Genomic DNA, 15,972 nt, shown 5'->3' with positions numbered 1-15,972 from the left:
GTAAGGTTGTAGAAGGAAGCATTCATGTTTGAAAGTGATGTCTCATTGAGGGGCAGACAAAGTGATGAGCCAGAGGAAGACTTGTGAGATGCCCAACTCTACAGGGGAGGCAAGGGAAGCTACTTAAGAGAGTAGTGCATGGAGAGGCACTGTGTGGGAGGCAGTTCTTCTGGGAGAGTTACAGAAACAGGTTGAAGAAAGAACAAGCGGACTGGTGAACGAGTCAGAGAATGAGGATTCAGAAGAGTAGAACAGATTACCAGAGTTCTAAGGAGGCCAAACAGAGCAGAAAGTCAGAGGCTGAGAGAGAAGCCGGTTTAAATCAGTCAGCTTGGAGAGTAGATTGAGCCAGAACGACTGAGTTGAACCAGCCACCCAAAGCCCAGAAAGAGCTAGAAAGGGTGAGGTTATTCAGCAGTAAGTCCCAGAGTCTGAAAACATTGTAGGTCTAGATAAGATGGTACAGAGTCTAGAAGCTTCCAGGACTAAGCCTAGGTTAGCAGGCGGAGGCAGTAAGCCTTGGGGACAATTACACATGGGCAGATAAAAGTTACTATTGCATAAAAAGCAATTTTAATGAGCAGAATTTTAAAAACTTGTTATGTCCTGATTTCTTTATTATGGAAGTACCCTTATGTACTTCATGTGTGCCAACAGATCCCCAAATGGGTGTTCTGTCATCCCTTTGAGGACAGCAGATGTTGCACGTAGAACGCAGAGAGGGCAAGCAAGCTTCCTGGCCCTCCACAGAGGATGTGCTTGAGCCGCAGTGGGGAAGAATAGCTGCTGTTGTGAATAGCGAGTGACTCACTAGCACACTCAGAACACTGTCCTGTATCAATGAACCTCTTCCCTTTTGTTTGGTGAGATCAGGAGAGTGGAGGATGCTTTAATTATGTGTTTCCTAAAATTGGGCCCCGTGCTCTAGGACTCAGCATGAATTTCTGTGGCATAGACAGAAGCTTAAAATACTGACACATGCAGTTAATCCCAGCACTGGGAGGCAGAGGCAGGTGAATTTGTGAGGTCGTGGCCAGCCTGGGCTACAGAATGAGTTCCAGAACAGCCAGGGCTACTCAGAGAAACCTTATCTTGAAAAACCAAAAAATAAAAACAAGTTAAAAATGAAGCTGCAATCTGTGTTCACTCCAAAATTTTCCTTTTAATGGTGGCTACAGCAGTAGAATTTTTGTTTTTAAGATTGTTATCTACATTTTCATTAAAGTTTGGAAGCTGCTCTAATGAGTCAAACAAAGTGATTACGTGAAAGAAAACAAGCTCGTTTCTGAACCCTGTAACGGCAGAGAGAAGGCTTGTTCCCCAGTATGCCACCAACACAAAATGGTGTTACTGGTGTTCAATACAAAATATAAGTATACTCACTAAAATGAATAATAGTTTTAAAATAATCTGGACTAAGGCTAAAATACGGATGAAATGTATGTGTGCATGTGTAGAAAATTTGAACCTATATAATCATTTTTAAAAGGTATAGATTTGGAAAGACTGGTCGTCGTCATCTAAGAGCACACCGGCCTCCTCATCCAGCTCATGTGGGCTCAGTTCCCAGCACCTGCCTGGCAGCTTACAACTGCTTGTAGAGTCCTCTTCTAGTCTGCGTGGCCCCAGGCACACACATGGTACAAGGCCACACCTGCAGGGAAAACACCCATACACTTAAATAAAATGTAAAAAACACAGTGTTTCATGTTTAAAACAATAGCTGCAGGGAGTAGGAGGCAGGTGAGAGCAAGGGCTGTATGTGATTAAAGGCATGTTATGTGCATGGATGGAATTATCTAAAACATTTAAAAGGCATGATTATACTGTAGAATTAATGGTGTCATTCCCTTTAAGCGTGTTTGTACTTGAAGATAGTCAGCCCACTGAGGTGAAATGATCCTTGACCGAGGCGAACTGCGTTTAGTTCTGTTACTCCTAAAGAGACTGTTTCTGCTTGCTGGGTGTGTGTGTGTAATGTTTTGTTTAAAGTCTGTTAAAGTCTGTGTGGTCTCCTCCTTCAGGAAACTTTTTATATACAATGTCTTTTTTTTTTTTTTTGTCATTTCCACTTTGATATGAATTAAGAAGTTCTCACTTTTCTATAGCCAGGAAATGTCCCAGCAGTCCTGGCACTTGTGTGAGAGGGGATGGTCTTGGAACAGTCCCCTCTCCCTGCCATGTATCCTACGCTGCCCCTTCCCTGTGCTGCCGCTGCTCGGTGCATGTGTGTTGTCTGTGAATCGGCTCTTCCTGTCTCAGAGCTAGTTGTTGTGTAGCACACTCAGGCTGGTGCTTCCTGCAAGGCCTAGGGCAATAGTGGTCTATTGCACTCTGAGGTAAAAAGGGAGTTGGGGAAGTCATTGAAAATTAAAATTGTATTAATTTTAAAGTATTTTTAAGGCATTTTCTTTAAAGATGTCCACAACTCCCTGCCTTCTAAGCATGTCCATTTGAGCACATGACTGTCTCCTTTGTCTGGAGCTTGTCTTGTTGGTGTATGTGAGGTCACGCTCCTGCCCATGCACCTGGAGCCTTTATGCATCCAAGCAGATTGTTTCTAGTATTGTAAATCCATTCCACAGCAGGGGCTGGGGAGCCCTCTTCTGCAGTGCTGTTGCTACTGTTGGCTCTGGGCCACTGCTCTCCAGCGCATAGTGCTCTGGTGCCTAGAACACTGTGTCAGTGTCTCTTTGCTGTACTCAGTTTTCTTTTTAATTACTGTTTGTAAGACACGTGAGTTACAAAGCATTTCAACTCCATACACTCCCTTTGACCTCCATTGCCTGGGATCTGGATTAAGTCCCTGTCTGTGAGTCACATCATGTTCTGTGAAGGGCAAAAGGAAAATTCAGATTTCTAAGTTATACTTGTTGCCACGGAAACAGCTTTCAGAAGAGGCAGGCTATGTATTGTGTGTACAAGTATGCGTTCAGGAGCTAAAGCTAGTTGGTCATGCTTGCTACAGCCTGTTTATGCTGAGTACAGCAAACACATCAGACCCCTGGGGTTCTGTTTTGGGAACATGCTAACTAAAGGTTACCTGTGGACTTCCCAAAATATTGTCATTTGTAGACTTGCAGATACTTCATCAAAGAGGCTTGTGTGGGTGTACTGCGCAGGCCCAGGTCAGAGGGTGAGTGTGTGCAGGAAGTAGGAAGTGAAGGCAGGCGAGCTGGAGCTTGGGAACAGTTGTGTTTTCAGATGCTGCTTCCTGTTCAGCTGAGGAGAAAGTCCTGTAACCTTGCTGCTTGCTAACGAGAGGCCTGAAGCTTGACACATCACAGCTGTATCCTGTGCTCGGTGTGAAATGCATTTGCTTCCCCCCTGTTCATTTAGTTTTTCTGATTTCCTAATACATTAAAGTTGATTCCAATGTTTCATGGAGTAAGAGGTTGGGTGTGTGCTCAGAGAGATGTTAATGTAAACAACAGCGAAACACTAAATTGTAGGCACAGAGAGAATTAAAAGTGTGTGTGTGTGTGTGTGTGTGTGTGTGTGTATTGGTTTTAGTTTTCTTTGTATAGTCCTGGCTGTCCTGGAACTTAATATATAAACCAAGCTACCTTGGATCCCAGAAATCCACCTGCTTCAGCCTCCTGAGTGCTGGAATTAAAGACTAATTCCATGGCTGGCTTTAAAACTTAATTTATATATCATGTTTTTAAGCATATGCGTGTTTTTCCTGTATGTATGTCAAGCACTGCATGGATGAAGTTGCAGTGGAGACCAAGGAGGGCATCGGAATCTCCGGAACTGGAGTGGTAGATCGTTGTGAGCTACCGAGTGGATGCTGGGAACTAAATCTGGGTCCTCTATAAGAAAGAGCAGCCAGTGCTCTTTTGAGCCATCTCTACTGAATTTTCTTTTTTAAGAAAAGGTTTCTCTGTGTAGCCCTGGCTCTCCGGGACTTGCTCTGTAAACCAGGTTAGGCTCCTCTTTCTTTCTCTCTCCTGTTTCTCTTTTCTCTGTCTCTGTCTCTCTCTGTCTCTCAATACAGGGTTTCACTATGTAACCATGCCTGTCTTGGAACTCGCTGTGTAGACTAGGCTACCCTTGAACTCACAGAGATCTGCCTATCTCTGTCTCCTACATGCAAGAATTAAAGGTTTACACCATCACTTTGGTCTTAGAATCAAATTTTGAAACTAAGTCTCAGAAGTGCATGGATACTTTAGGTTAGGCTACAACATACATGGACCTCCATGCCTAGATTATTTCTGGTTTTGGTCATTTTGTTTTGTTTTGCATGTGTATGTATAGATGTTTTGCCTGCATTGTTTATCTGTATCACATTTGTGCCTGGTACCCAGAGAGGACAGAAGAGGGTCTTAGATTCCCTGGAACTGAAGTTACAAACAGTTGTGAGCTGCTGTGTGGGTGCTGGGAAATGAACCCAGGTCCTCTAGAAGAGCAGCCTGTGGCCTTAACTGCTGAGCCATCATCTCTCCAGCCCTTTTATGTAGTATTTTTAACATTGTGTATTTGCCAGTTTATTTGCTCTTGATCTCAGCTCTTCTTTACTGTTACTTTGTCATCCAGATTGTTTTGTTGGATATAGTTCTAAACAGATGTTTAATTCTCACAGAAGTTGCCATTTTTGTTATGCCTCTTTAGTCTTATTTTGAAGTCTGCTACAAGTGAGTCAGTTTCTTGTAGGTGAGATGTGCCTCTGAGCTTCTAATTTGTTCCCAGCCATGTTTTTCTTGATGCTGGCCTCTCCCTCATCCCCTCTGTTAGTTCTTTTGGAATTACACTCTCTATTTCATATTCTGTTTCATCTTCCATTGTTCTTGGAGAGGAGGATGGTGTTTTGTTGTTTCTCTTGGGTTTTATTTTATGCCTACTGTGCTTTGTCACTCCGAGGTATGAAGTTGACAGGGTTCTAGCTATGGGACTTCTTAAGCCATCTATCTGTTATTAATTATCAATTTTCATTACTGAGGATGGTAAATGGTCTGCCTCTGATCGAGTTAGGACCAGTCTGTATTGAGCACAGCACTCTTTTTGTTTTATTTTATTTTTTTTTTTTTTTTTGGTTTTTTTTTTTTTTTTTTTTTTTTTTTGGTTTTTTGATACAAGATTTCTCTGTATAGCCCTGGCTGTCCTGGAACTCACTCTGTAGACCAGGCTAGGCTCGAACTCAGAAATCTGCCTGCCTCTGCTTCCCAGAGTGCTGGGATTAAAGGCATGTGCCACCACTGCCTGGCTTATTTATTTTATGTATATGAGTATACTGTAGCTGGACAGATGGTTGTGAGCCATCATGTGGTTGCTGAAAATTGAACTCAGGATCTCTGCTTGCTCTGTTCCTGCTGGCTACGGCCCAAAGATTTATTTATTATTATATGTAAGCACCCTGTAGCTGTCTTCAGACACACCAGAAGAGGGCGTCACATCTCATTATGGATGGTTGTGAGCCACCATATGGTTGCTGGGATTTGAACTCAGGACCTTCGCAGTCAGTGCTCTTAACCGCTGAGCCATCTCTCCAGCCCCACATTACTCTTCTAGAAAGGAGACTGCTTCCCTTTGCAGGGCATGTCAGATTGCCGTGAGCCATCCGAGACAATATATCCTTCTCTTGGTGTAGACTTTTGGACCACTTGGTCTGCAAATTCCAGATAGAAAGCTGAAACCGTCCTTGTGAAAGAGAGAAGACCTGTTCCGGGGTCTTAGGAAAGAGCCTCTATTTTCCACTCACTGTTCTGGGGGAAACGGAAAGCAGAAGGCTTGTTCATTTGGGTTTGAGTGTTTAAAGTGTTCTGTTTTAAACAGTTTTGCTAGTCTAACCCAAGGTGGCCGCAAACCGTCTTCCTGCCTCAGCCATGCCCCATCCGCAGAGCGGACAGGTATGTGCTACCACGCCTGCCTGTTTCTCTTGTCTGCCTGTTTGAACGTTTCCTTTGTCCCTGTGTTAGTAGGCACACGACATGGTTGCCTAAGTTTTTTTGTCAGACATGGTCTCACTTTGTAAATCAGGCCTACCTGGGGCTTGAGATGCTACTGCCTCAACTTTCTTGGGGCTTTGTTCATTCTTAACTAGTGATGTAACTCTTCATAATTCCAACTTACTGTCATCTTTTTCAACCCTTAATTATTAGTGAATTTTAAAAATTGTTTCTGGTTAACATAAAAAATGATCTGAAACACACATGAAGAAAGACTTCCTGCATTCCCTCCTCTGTTGGTCAGGTAGGACGATCCGGCTTCCAGGTCCCGATGGTGCCTGCGTCCTTATCCTTTTCTACAATTTAGGCAGTTTCTATTGGGATGTAATTAGATGTCTAGGATTTCTCGAAAGGACTCTATAGTCAGACTGTAGAGTTTCAGAGTCTGGCTGTGTTTAGTGGTGGAGCATTTGCCTGGGTTCCATTTCCAGCACTCCTCACCAAACCAAACCAAACCAAACCAAACCAAACCAAACCAAACCAAACCAAACGCACTTCTGCCTGACTCGACTGCAGAAGAGGTCAAAGTCTGCTTTTCAGCATTAGCTACACTTTCTGTTTTTAAACTGAGCAGAATGTTAGTGCAAGAGCCACTTCTGCTCTGCGTTAAGAATGTTAGTCTAGGAACACCAACTGCTTTGCTTTATCAGGTTCGTCTTGACTTCTGTGTCACAGGAAAAGCAAACACTGTTGAATGGATGGTACCCTTTCTCCAGTTCTCTAGACAAATAGAAATTAATGCTTACAAGAATGAACAGAGTTGATTAATGTAGTAAATCATCCACAAGAAATGCCTCACTAAAACCTTAAAATATCTCCTCATTGGAAAGGATTATGCAACCTTTCCGTTACACAGAACCCAAAGTGTTCACTTTCATTAACTTTCCTTTCTGAGAGTATAGCAAAAAAAAAAAAAAAAAAAAAAAAAACTATTAAAGTTGAAACCAGAAAAAAAAAAAGTGATTTGCTTCCTACAGAAGTCCTTTCTAAAGTCCATCTTGTGGCTAGCCACACAATTGAAAAAAAGTGTAGTAATAATTGCTTTCCATTCACAGGTTGGTCGGTTGGGGATGGGGTGTGTGTGTGTGTGTGTGTGTGTGCACGCGGGCGTGTTCATTCCTCTTCTCAAGCACATGGCCTCAGACATACTAAGTAGAACCCTTTACCGAGGAGCTTCGAGTTAAAACCAACTCCAAAGGCAGCTGGGGCCATCTCTGCCCGCCCCCTGTTTTGTCACGTGCTGCATTGGCGCTATGGGAATCAGTTTAAGGGAGTCAAGAGTTGGTCCAGATTAACAACTTGGCAGCTTGGAACCCAGCAGAGCCAAGTCCTGCTTATCTTGAAATCCGTTTTAAATGCCTAGCCATTGAGGCTTGTCTCTATAAGCTGCCAAATCTAAAATCAGAACAACAAAAAGTTGTGCTCATCTAGACAGCCCCAAATTATTGTCAGTATAACTTATCTGGGCCTTGTTTTTTCAAAAATGGCATAGTTTATGGGAGTAAAAAGTTATATCTTCATGAGATAATGTCCAGGATTAACATGGACTTCTACTTTTCTCTAAGTTCTCAGTTTTCAGTTTTCATTTTCCTCTGTGAGACAGATGTATGTACTGCCTTTCTGAAATGCTAAAACTGCTGTTATATCTACTTTATCCTAGTTCTGTGATTTAGTTATTCATTTTTAACATACTTTTAAAGAGATAGCTGTTTATACATCAACTTGTTCTATGTTAAAAACTCCCCTTCTCTTTCCCTTTAGATTGTGTAACCTTTCAGCTAAACAAAACCAAAATTGTTCATTTGCTCAACCGTCTCACCCCTTGAAGTCAGCCGCAGTGCTCCCTGTGGGTGTGGCCCGCCACACTTGATTGTCTTATCTCCTGCCACCACCCTGCTGCTCACAGCCCTCTCTCTCTTTTCTTAATGTTATTCAGTTTGTGGACTGCCCCAGAAGCAGTTGGTTTTGTGGTCTGCTTTTTCTTCTGTATATTCTGAGGAAGTTACTTACATGATGGCTTAAAGGTACATGTGTCATTGAGAAATTTCTGCCCCAGGATTAAACTTTTCTGTATGAACATTTCAAAAGGCAAAATAGTTTTTGCTCTTATTAGAGCTTACATATTGCAGGTGTGAACTCACAAATGTATAGAACATTTCTGAATGACTCTTGCTTATGTAAACTATTTGTTCCCCATAGTTGGCTCTACCCCAGTATAATGTGATTAAATGCCTGAGAGATTATATTTAAAAGAACCTGGCAAAGACTCTAAAGAATTCACATAATATCAATAACTCTACCTTAGTATCTCTTTCATACAGACTTTATTTAGTTATTTTAAATCATTTTTTCTCATGATGGTATGCTGCAATTGATCATTATGTTCTTTAAATTCATTAAAATGGGGAACATGTTTATACTTTGTGTGAACATAAGTATTAAATTTTCATATCAAAAGTAACTTGATCAAAATATTCAATCAGTAATTTGACATAATTCCTTTCACCCTTACAAAAGAGTTCTTTTCATCCTTTTAGCCCTTATCCCTTTTATTTCCAGAGCTCAGTGTCAAACTGAAGGCCTTCACGGGCTGTGCTGCCACTCAACCGCATTCCCAGCCCTCCGCAGACATTCCTTTTCCCAGTCCACAGAACAACCCTGTAGTCAGCATCTTCCCCTTCTTCTCGGCCCTTCCTATAACACGTAGCCTCTTATGCTGGAGACCTGTAAGGTCTTCCACTTGTTGACTGGGCCTGCTTCCCTGCATCAAGCTGCCGTAGGCTCCTGAGCTTGAGGTCAACCTGCAACCTTCCTGTACCTTTTTCTGAAGTGACGACAGTGTGGCAGACTACAGTTTGACCAGCTTAATTTATTAATTAACTAATAATAAGTAATTCATTGACTGAATTATTTGTATGTTATTGTTTAGCCCAGGGTAAAAACACAGATTGTTCCCAAAAAGTGTGTAAATGGCTCTTGGATTTCTTTTCTTAGCGTGCAGGTCAAAGGTTAAAGTAACAATATAAACATATGACACAGAATTGTGTAAGTTGCCTAATAGAGTGTAGGCTCCTTGTAAGTGAAATTATACAAACCACTATACACTGTTAACCAGTGACAATTTCTTTAGCATCAATTGCAATAGCTTATATTTTAGTGTAAAGTTGTGTATCAAATACAACTTTAAGAAGTATATTGTCTTTGCATGTCTTTCCCTCCCCCTCTCATAGCATATATGCTTTTAAAATCAAGTTCCAACATAGGATGGCTGCAATCTTTCCTGTTGGGTCTTTTCTTTGACTCTCTAATACATAACTGGTACCATAACACTACACTATTACTACTGTTTAAGAAGTTATCTTCTCCTTGTATATACTAAGTTGATAACATTTTAGGGTCAGGATCACTCTCGTTTTTTGCAGTCTGTGCCATGAGACTGTGGTGCATAGTAGATGTGCAATAAATTGTTGTTAGTTGAATAAATGAATTAAAACAGAATGTAGAAAAAATATTTTATTGGTGACTTGGTTTACCAAGTTGGACTTTAAACATAAGTTTTAAACATGTAAAGTCAGAGTGAGCACCTGGTGAGTACAGTGTAGATTTACCATAGAGCAAGCTGATGCTGTAGGAACCCCTGGGGGCAAAGTTCACGGCTGTCCAAGCTGTATTTATAAAGCATGTTTGTTTTGGTTTGGTTTGTTTTCCTATCATGCTGCCAGTTTGCCAAATAGCTGGCAAACCTATCAGCTATAGAATTCGAAAACACCTCTGGACACTTTTAGCTGAAAACAGAATAATGCATGAGCTGCAGAATGAGGGTAGAGATGGGAGAAAAGTGTCTAAACCTCTTTCTTTCCTGGAGGGAAGAGCACATGACAGCATCTGAGGACAGCATCTGAAGGAGGGCACAGTCTTACTGTGTGGTCACTATTTGAACTTAGCCATGTGAGTTCCTCACGGAGGCTGAGGAAGCAGTTCCGCAGAAAAGCGCAGCTCACATCTTTACAGCTATGCGATTAGTTTTGTTTTTGTTTTGTCTGTTATCTGGGAGACTTAAGCAGAGGATAAGGAGTTCATCACTAGCCTGGGTTCCATAGAGACTTGGACATCAGCAGGACTACAGGGCGAGACCCTCCCGCTCACAATGACAGAGTCTGGTTGCCTTATGGTGCTGGGCATCCCGCTGAGGCCTGGGCAAGCCTGGGCAAGCGCTCGTTCACTCAGCCGCTTCCTGGGCTCCAGACTTTCATTGTTTACTTTATTCATAAATTCACTTCTTCTGTGCAATAGGGATTAATGTAGGACTTCATACATGCCATGCAGGTCTCTTCATACTAAGCCGGACTCCTAACACTTCACACTTTCTAAAATTTGAGGCTTTGGTTGCCTAGATTGGCCTTGAACTCACTCTGTAGTCCAGGCCTGGAACTTAAAAACACTTCTCACTCAGCCTCACAAGTAAATAAGCCGCTAAACCTAGGAACTTGAGATATTTTTAATAGTATATAATTTATTTGCTCTTGTGTGTGTGTGTGTGTGTGTGTGTGTGTGTGTGCGCGCGCGCGCGCGCACATGCACAGAGGCCAGAAGAGGGCCTTGGATTCTCTGAGCTGGAGTTGTAGGTCCGTGTGGCATAGGCAGTGGGAACTGAACTTGAGGCTGCTGCTGGGAGCCAGCTTAGTTGCTGAGCTCTCCCCAGCCCCTCCCCTCCTTTTCCTCTGGAGTCTTTGTCTCCATCCGAGAGGTGGTGAGTTAGACAGACTGCCTGTCTGTCAAAGAGCCAAAGCCTGCTCTGCTGATGCACCTCAGGTTTGGCAACCTTGGCGATATAGTGCAATCTTACTAGTTTAACTTCTGTCTGAAAATGGGAATTACGGCTAATCTACAACTAATAATTTGTAAAATATCTTGTCTACCTTGGTAGGCGCTTTTTGTTATGGTCCAGGGGGAAAAAAAGGCCTATTTTAAATATTGACCATCTTTCATTCATCCTTAACTTCCTCTTTTTGAATTGCTACATTTTAAAGCCTCTGAGTGGTTTGTGTTTGTTTTGTTTTGAGATAGGATTTCATTTGTAGCTCTGCCTGACCTGAACCATACTACATAGAGCAGGCTGTCTACCTCACAGAATCCACCTGCCTCTGCCTCCTAAGTGCTGCATTAAAGGTGTTCATCGCCATTATGTCTGGCCTCCTTTTGAGTCCTGGATTCTCTCTTTTAACAATTAGTAGTCTACCAGAGCATTACAGAAGCCAAGGCCAGCATTAGCATCCATATTTGTGTCAGGTGGCCCTGCCTTTAAGTAGCTCAGCATTAGATATACCAGAGAGGCGTGAAGAGAGGTAAGGAGTGTGGTGCTGGAGGAGAGCAGAGGGTGACACCTGAGGCTGGAAACTCTAGAGTAGCTGCTTTCCTTTGCAACCCGTCTTCACAGGATGAGTAAGTAAAATCTTTGTCTTTCCCAGATGAGAAATTAGAAGAGTAGCAGAGGTTTTGTCAGACAGGAATTTTAACTCACAAGCTCAGAGAGGTAACTTGTCTTCTAAATTACCAAGGGTTGTTGTTGGTATCACCACCACCACCACCACCACCCACCACCCCCAGCCCCCGAGAAACAGAAACCCTGAGAAAAATAACTTCATCCTTATGCAGGGCTTTTCCTGAGCCCTCCCGCGTCCAGAAGCATCTCTGACTGGAGCTGTTGGACAGCAGACTGCTCTGTGAAGCAAGTCCACCTCTCCCTGGAGCACATGACTGTCAGCTGCTGGCTTTGGTTACCTTTTGAATTTTACTCCCTCAGCTAAATCTCTTGTACAATTGCTTGTCCCCCTCCCAAATTGAGCTTTCTTAAACCAAGATTTTAACTATAAAATAGGCCTACTGTAAAAATAGCCTATGATTAAGAAGACACTTAGAGGGTTTTTTTCTTATTACAGGTTTTATGCGTGTGTGTGATGGGGGTGGTTTCAAAGATCAGAGGATAGCTTGTAGAAGCTGGTTCTCTCCTTCTGCCCTGGGGTCCTAGGAATCAAACTCAAGCCATGAGGGCTGGACAGCAAGCCCCCTGCAGACAGGCACTGCTCACCTACCCACATCCTTATTTTTTATCTCAGTTCCACTGGTTGCACAACCTTACTTGCTTAACCTCTCTGGTTTCAATCTCATCTGTAGGGTCATATGTAAAGCACGCTACAGTCTCCCTTGTTTCAGCGGCACTCCTCTGGCGGCATCCCATGTGCTCAGTGCTGTGCCAGGCCTGGCACTACACCTTCTTGTTCTCTTCTTCCTTCTCATCTTCTGGCACCTGGCCTTCTCACTGAGTGGCCCACCTTAGTTTTTACAGTGAAATAGCAAAGATATAATTAAAATCCGAGGGACTAGAGACATGGCTCCATGTCTCTCGAGAGCATGTCCTGCTCTTCCAGAAGACCTGAGTTTGGTTCCCAGCAACCAGATTAGACTGCTCCAGTCTGGTTACAGCAACCATCTGTAATTCCAGCTCAGGAGATTTAGAGACCTGTCCTCCACAGACACCTACACACATGTATACATACACATATACAAACACATGCACATAAAAGCAAAATAAAAGAAATAAAATAAAAAATTATAATAAGCTAATTACTAGAAACTCATTTTTAAATTTCCTATCAAAGACCTTCATGAAGTCTTGTTAATGTTAGCTCAGCCCACAGGCTGTCATTAGTTTAGTCTGATAAACAGCTTACACAGAACCCGCTTTCCTTAGCCATCTTATAGGTGGAGAAATTCCTTCCCCTGTGCATTTTCAGCTAGACTAAGTGTCCCACAGAGCTGGATCTTGCCAGACAAAGGTTTAGTTGCTAATGGTTATACCATACTTCTAGAGGTCATGTCACATGAGCAGAGATAAGTCACTTTGTCCCCTGTATGTTTTCAACTAGATGGCATTTACTGGGAAAGAAAAAGGCCCATTTTTGGTAGTGCCTTCTATTTTCAGTCTACCACATATTTAAAGTGCATTCATTTAACAAATGAAGCTCCAGGCTTCAGAACTTGAGTTAAGGCAATTTATTATGTTGGGCTGAGTTCTGGTACCAGACCCTGGTGGGGGTGAAGGGGCAAAATTAATGTCCCATCTATATTATGCTTGAGAATGTACAAGGATTAGGAATACCTAAACTCTTATGCAGCTGACCTTGACTGGTGACCAAAACAGAAAGGTTAAGAATTCAGAGATAGCAAGTTTCTCATTTCATTAAAAACAAATAAGAAGCAAAGACAATAAAACTAAAATATGTTAGTTTTTATGCTATCTTTTTTAACTTTCCTAATAACTAGTCATAACCATTTTATGTACTGAAAATTCATTTATTTTATACATGAAAATATAGTATAACAATGGTATTTTACAAGATTTAAATAACAAACATTTAATATAAAAAGGGAGTTGAAGGATAGAGAAAGGGCATAGGCTCCTTTTAATCTTTGTTTTATGTATGTTGGTGATTTGCCTGCATGTATGCCTGTGTCAGGGTGTCAGATCTTGGAGTTACAGTTGTGAGTTGCCGTGTGAATGCTGGGAATTGAACCCAGGTCCTCTGAAAGACCAGTCCGTCCTCTTAGACACTAAGCTATCTCTCCAACCCTGAGGATAGGCTCCCTTTTGAGGTATATGATCCCACACTGTAGTTGTTAAGCCCTCTGGCACTCAAAATGCTTTCACTTAACATCCACAAAGCTGAGGAGCAGAAGGAAAGAAAGTCTCACTCTTTGACCATTACTCTAGAAGATTGGATCTGTAAATGTTAATCTTTGAAATGACAGATGTATGTGTATGTCAAATAATGTCTGAACTAACTAGAAAAACTTGCTTTATTGTGTGATTGTGGTATAAGTACCATTTCCTGAGAGCTTTTACATTGAAGGTTTGGGGTGTGTGTGTGTGTGTGCGCGCGCGCAAGTATTAGTTTTATCTAACTATGGGCCATGTGGGTTCCTAAGAATGTCACATCTTGTCTATGCCAATAAATCAGTGTGTCTCTTCTTGTTACTAAATCTGATGTCATTGGCAGAGTTTCCTCTCTTGGAAAGGTAGTACTCAGAAATGAGAATTTCTAAAATGCATTTCTTCTGTCTGTGATTGGGGTATTTTTGAGTTTTTAAAACTATGAAATAATAATGACTAGTCCCAAGAAAACAGAATCTGGATTTCATTTGTCTCCTGACTGTGATCTTAGGCACATTCCTGACATGTCACAAGCAGCTCGTGTCTCTGGATGTGCAGTATCAGTTTTCAGTAGTTTAAAGCCCCAAAAGGAAACAGACTGATTTTCCACGCACAAACAGCTGGGCATCTGGGGATGGAATTAATTGCTGATATATTGGCTGTGTTTTTCTTCTCCTGTCATTTCCTTTGCAGCTGTGAAAGTGAAATTTGACTTGAAAACAGACATTTCCAGCAGTGTGAATCCAAAAAATATTAAGAGAAGATTCTTCTAATAAATAATAAAAGCTGGCACCTTTGGGCTTTACAGTACTGGGCGTTATGAAAAGGGACAGAGGTTGGTAGCAGGTGACTCATAATTCCACAGATGGTGAGAAGTAAGTGCAGGTGCTGCTCTGTGAAAGGAGCCGTGGAATGGTTACTTCTTCATTTGAGGGGACTTCATAATCGAGGAAGGCTAGATCAGTGAACATCCCTTCATAAGGTCCTTAAGAGGGTGTTCCAGGCTGTCTCTGAGACTAGGAACGTGTCCAGTATTCCATAGTGATTTGTTCTTTCAGAATGACGGTATAACAGTTGTGGAGGGTAATAAGACATTTATTATTAAACATTTTCCTGGGTTTCTCTCAAAACCTTTTCTGTTGTTTTACATTATATGTAAAAAATTCATGGCAACGTAAAAAAACATGCTTGGATATTTTAATCAGAGAAACATATTCAATTGTAATAATTATAGAATGAAAAATTAGCTCGCACCTCTGAGTGTTTATGTGCAGAAAGTGGTATTTGTTTAAAACTAATTATATAATTATTGCTTAATAATAATTTATACTAAAAATTACTTAAAAAGATTTTCAAATAGTATTTGTATTTGCATTCTATAGAATATCTTATTTGGAAAAAAGTCATATAATAAAATTTTAAACTAAAATTCTTATAAAATGTATTAGTAGATTATTGTGAAAATTTTGAAGTATGATTTATTTTAGTGATTATTAACAAATTACTTTCTCTTTTATGTACACATTTAATGATGTACCAAAGAAAGTCCATAGTCACATCCTTTTTCATATATATACATATATATATGTATATATATATATTTTTTTTAATTTACAAGCTTTATGGTAACCCATGCCTTTAAGCCCAGAACTCAGGAGGCAGTATCAGGTGCATCTCTGAGTTCAAGACCATCCTATCTAGCAGGTTATTCATAGACACCTTATTTTGAAAACCAAATAAACAAATAAATATTAAGATTAAAATTAAACCAAAAATCTTTTTAACTTTCTATGATTCTGGGATATTTAATCCGAAGACAAAAGTTTCTGAGCACAGAGGTCTCAGGTGTGCATGGGCTGAGTAGGTGGATGAAGCTGATTCCACAGCCTGTGCCATAGGTCATGTGGCAGAAAGCAGACATTAAATTATTCTTCCCTGTCATTATGTGTGTGGCATTTAGTGGGTCTGGGTTTGCCTGAGGCCCCAAAGGTCTACAGAACCATGGCAGACATTTCTGACCCCATCCATTTGGAAGAGAACTCTAGAACATGACACCTCTCTGTATGGATGAAATAGCAGTATCTGGTAGGTCAAACCCACACCAGATTAGGGCTCACATTGAGTTCATTTCATGAGAACTGTGAAGCTTCTCTAGTTTTTTTTCTTTTTTTCTTTTTCCTTTATATAAATTGTGTGTGTGTGTATGTATGTGTGTTTGTGTGTATGTATGTATACATACTTGGACTCAATATGTGGAGGTCTGATGACACTTGTAGAAGTCAGTTACCTTTCTCCACCATGTGTGTTCTG

The 15,972-nt window shown here is 41.3% G+C and overlaps 1 protein-coding gene across 4 annotated transcripts in view; it reads left to right on the top strand.

Moving 5' to 3' along the window:
• Positions 1–15,972, top strand: part of Add3 (adducin 3) — a 102,652-nt gene that overhangs the window by 36,895 nt on the left and 49,785 nt on the right. The window lies entirely within an intron of this gene.

This window comes from Apodemus sylvaticus, chromosome 1, assembly GCF_947179515.1.
Source record: "Apodemus sylvaticus chromosome 1, mApoSyl1.1, whole genome shotgun sequence".
Lineage (NCBI taxonomy): Eukaryota > Metazoa > Chordata > Mammalia > Rodentia > Muridae > Apodemus > Apodemus sylvaticus.
The sequence above is the reverse complement of the archived record's forward strand: the minus strand, read 5'-3'. Positions and strand labels throughout refer to the sequence as shown.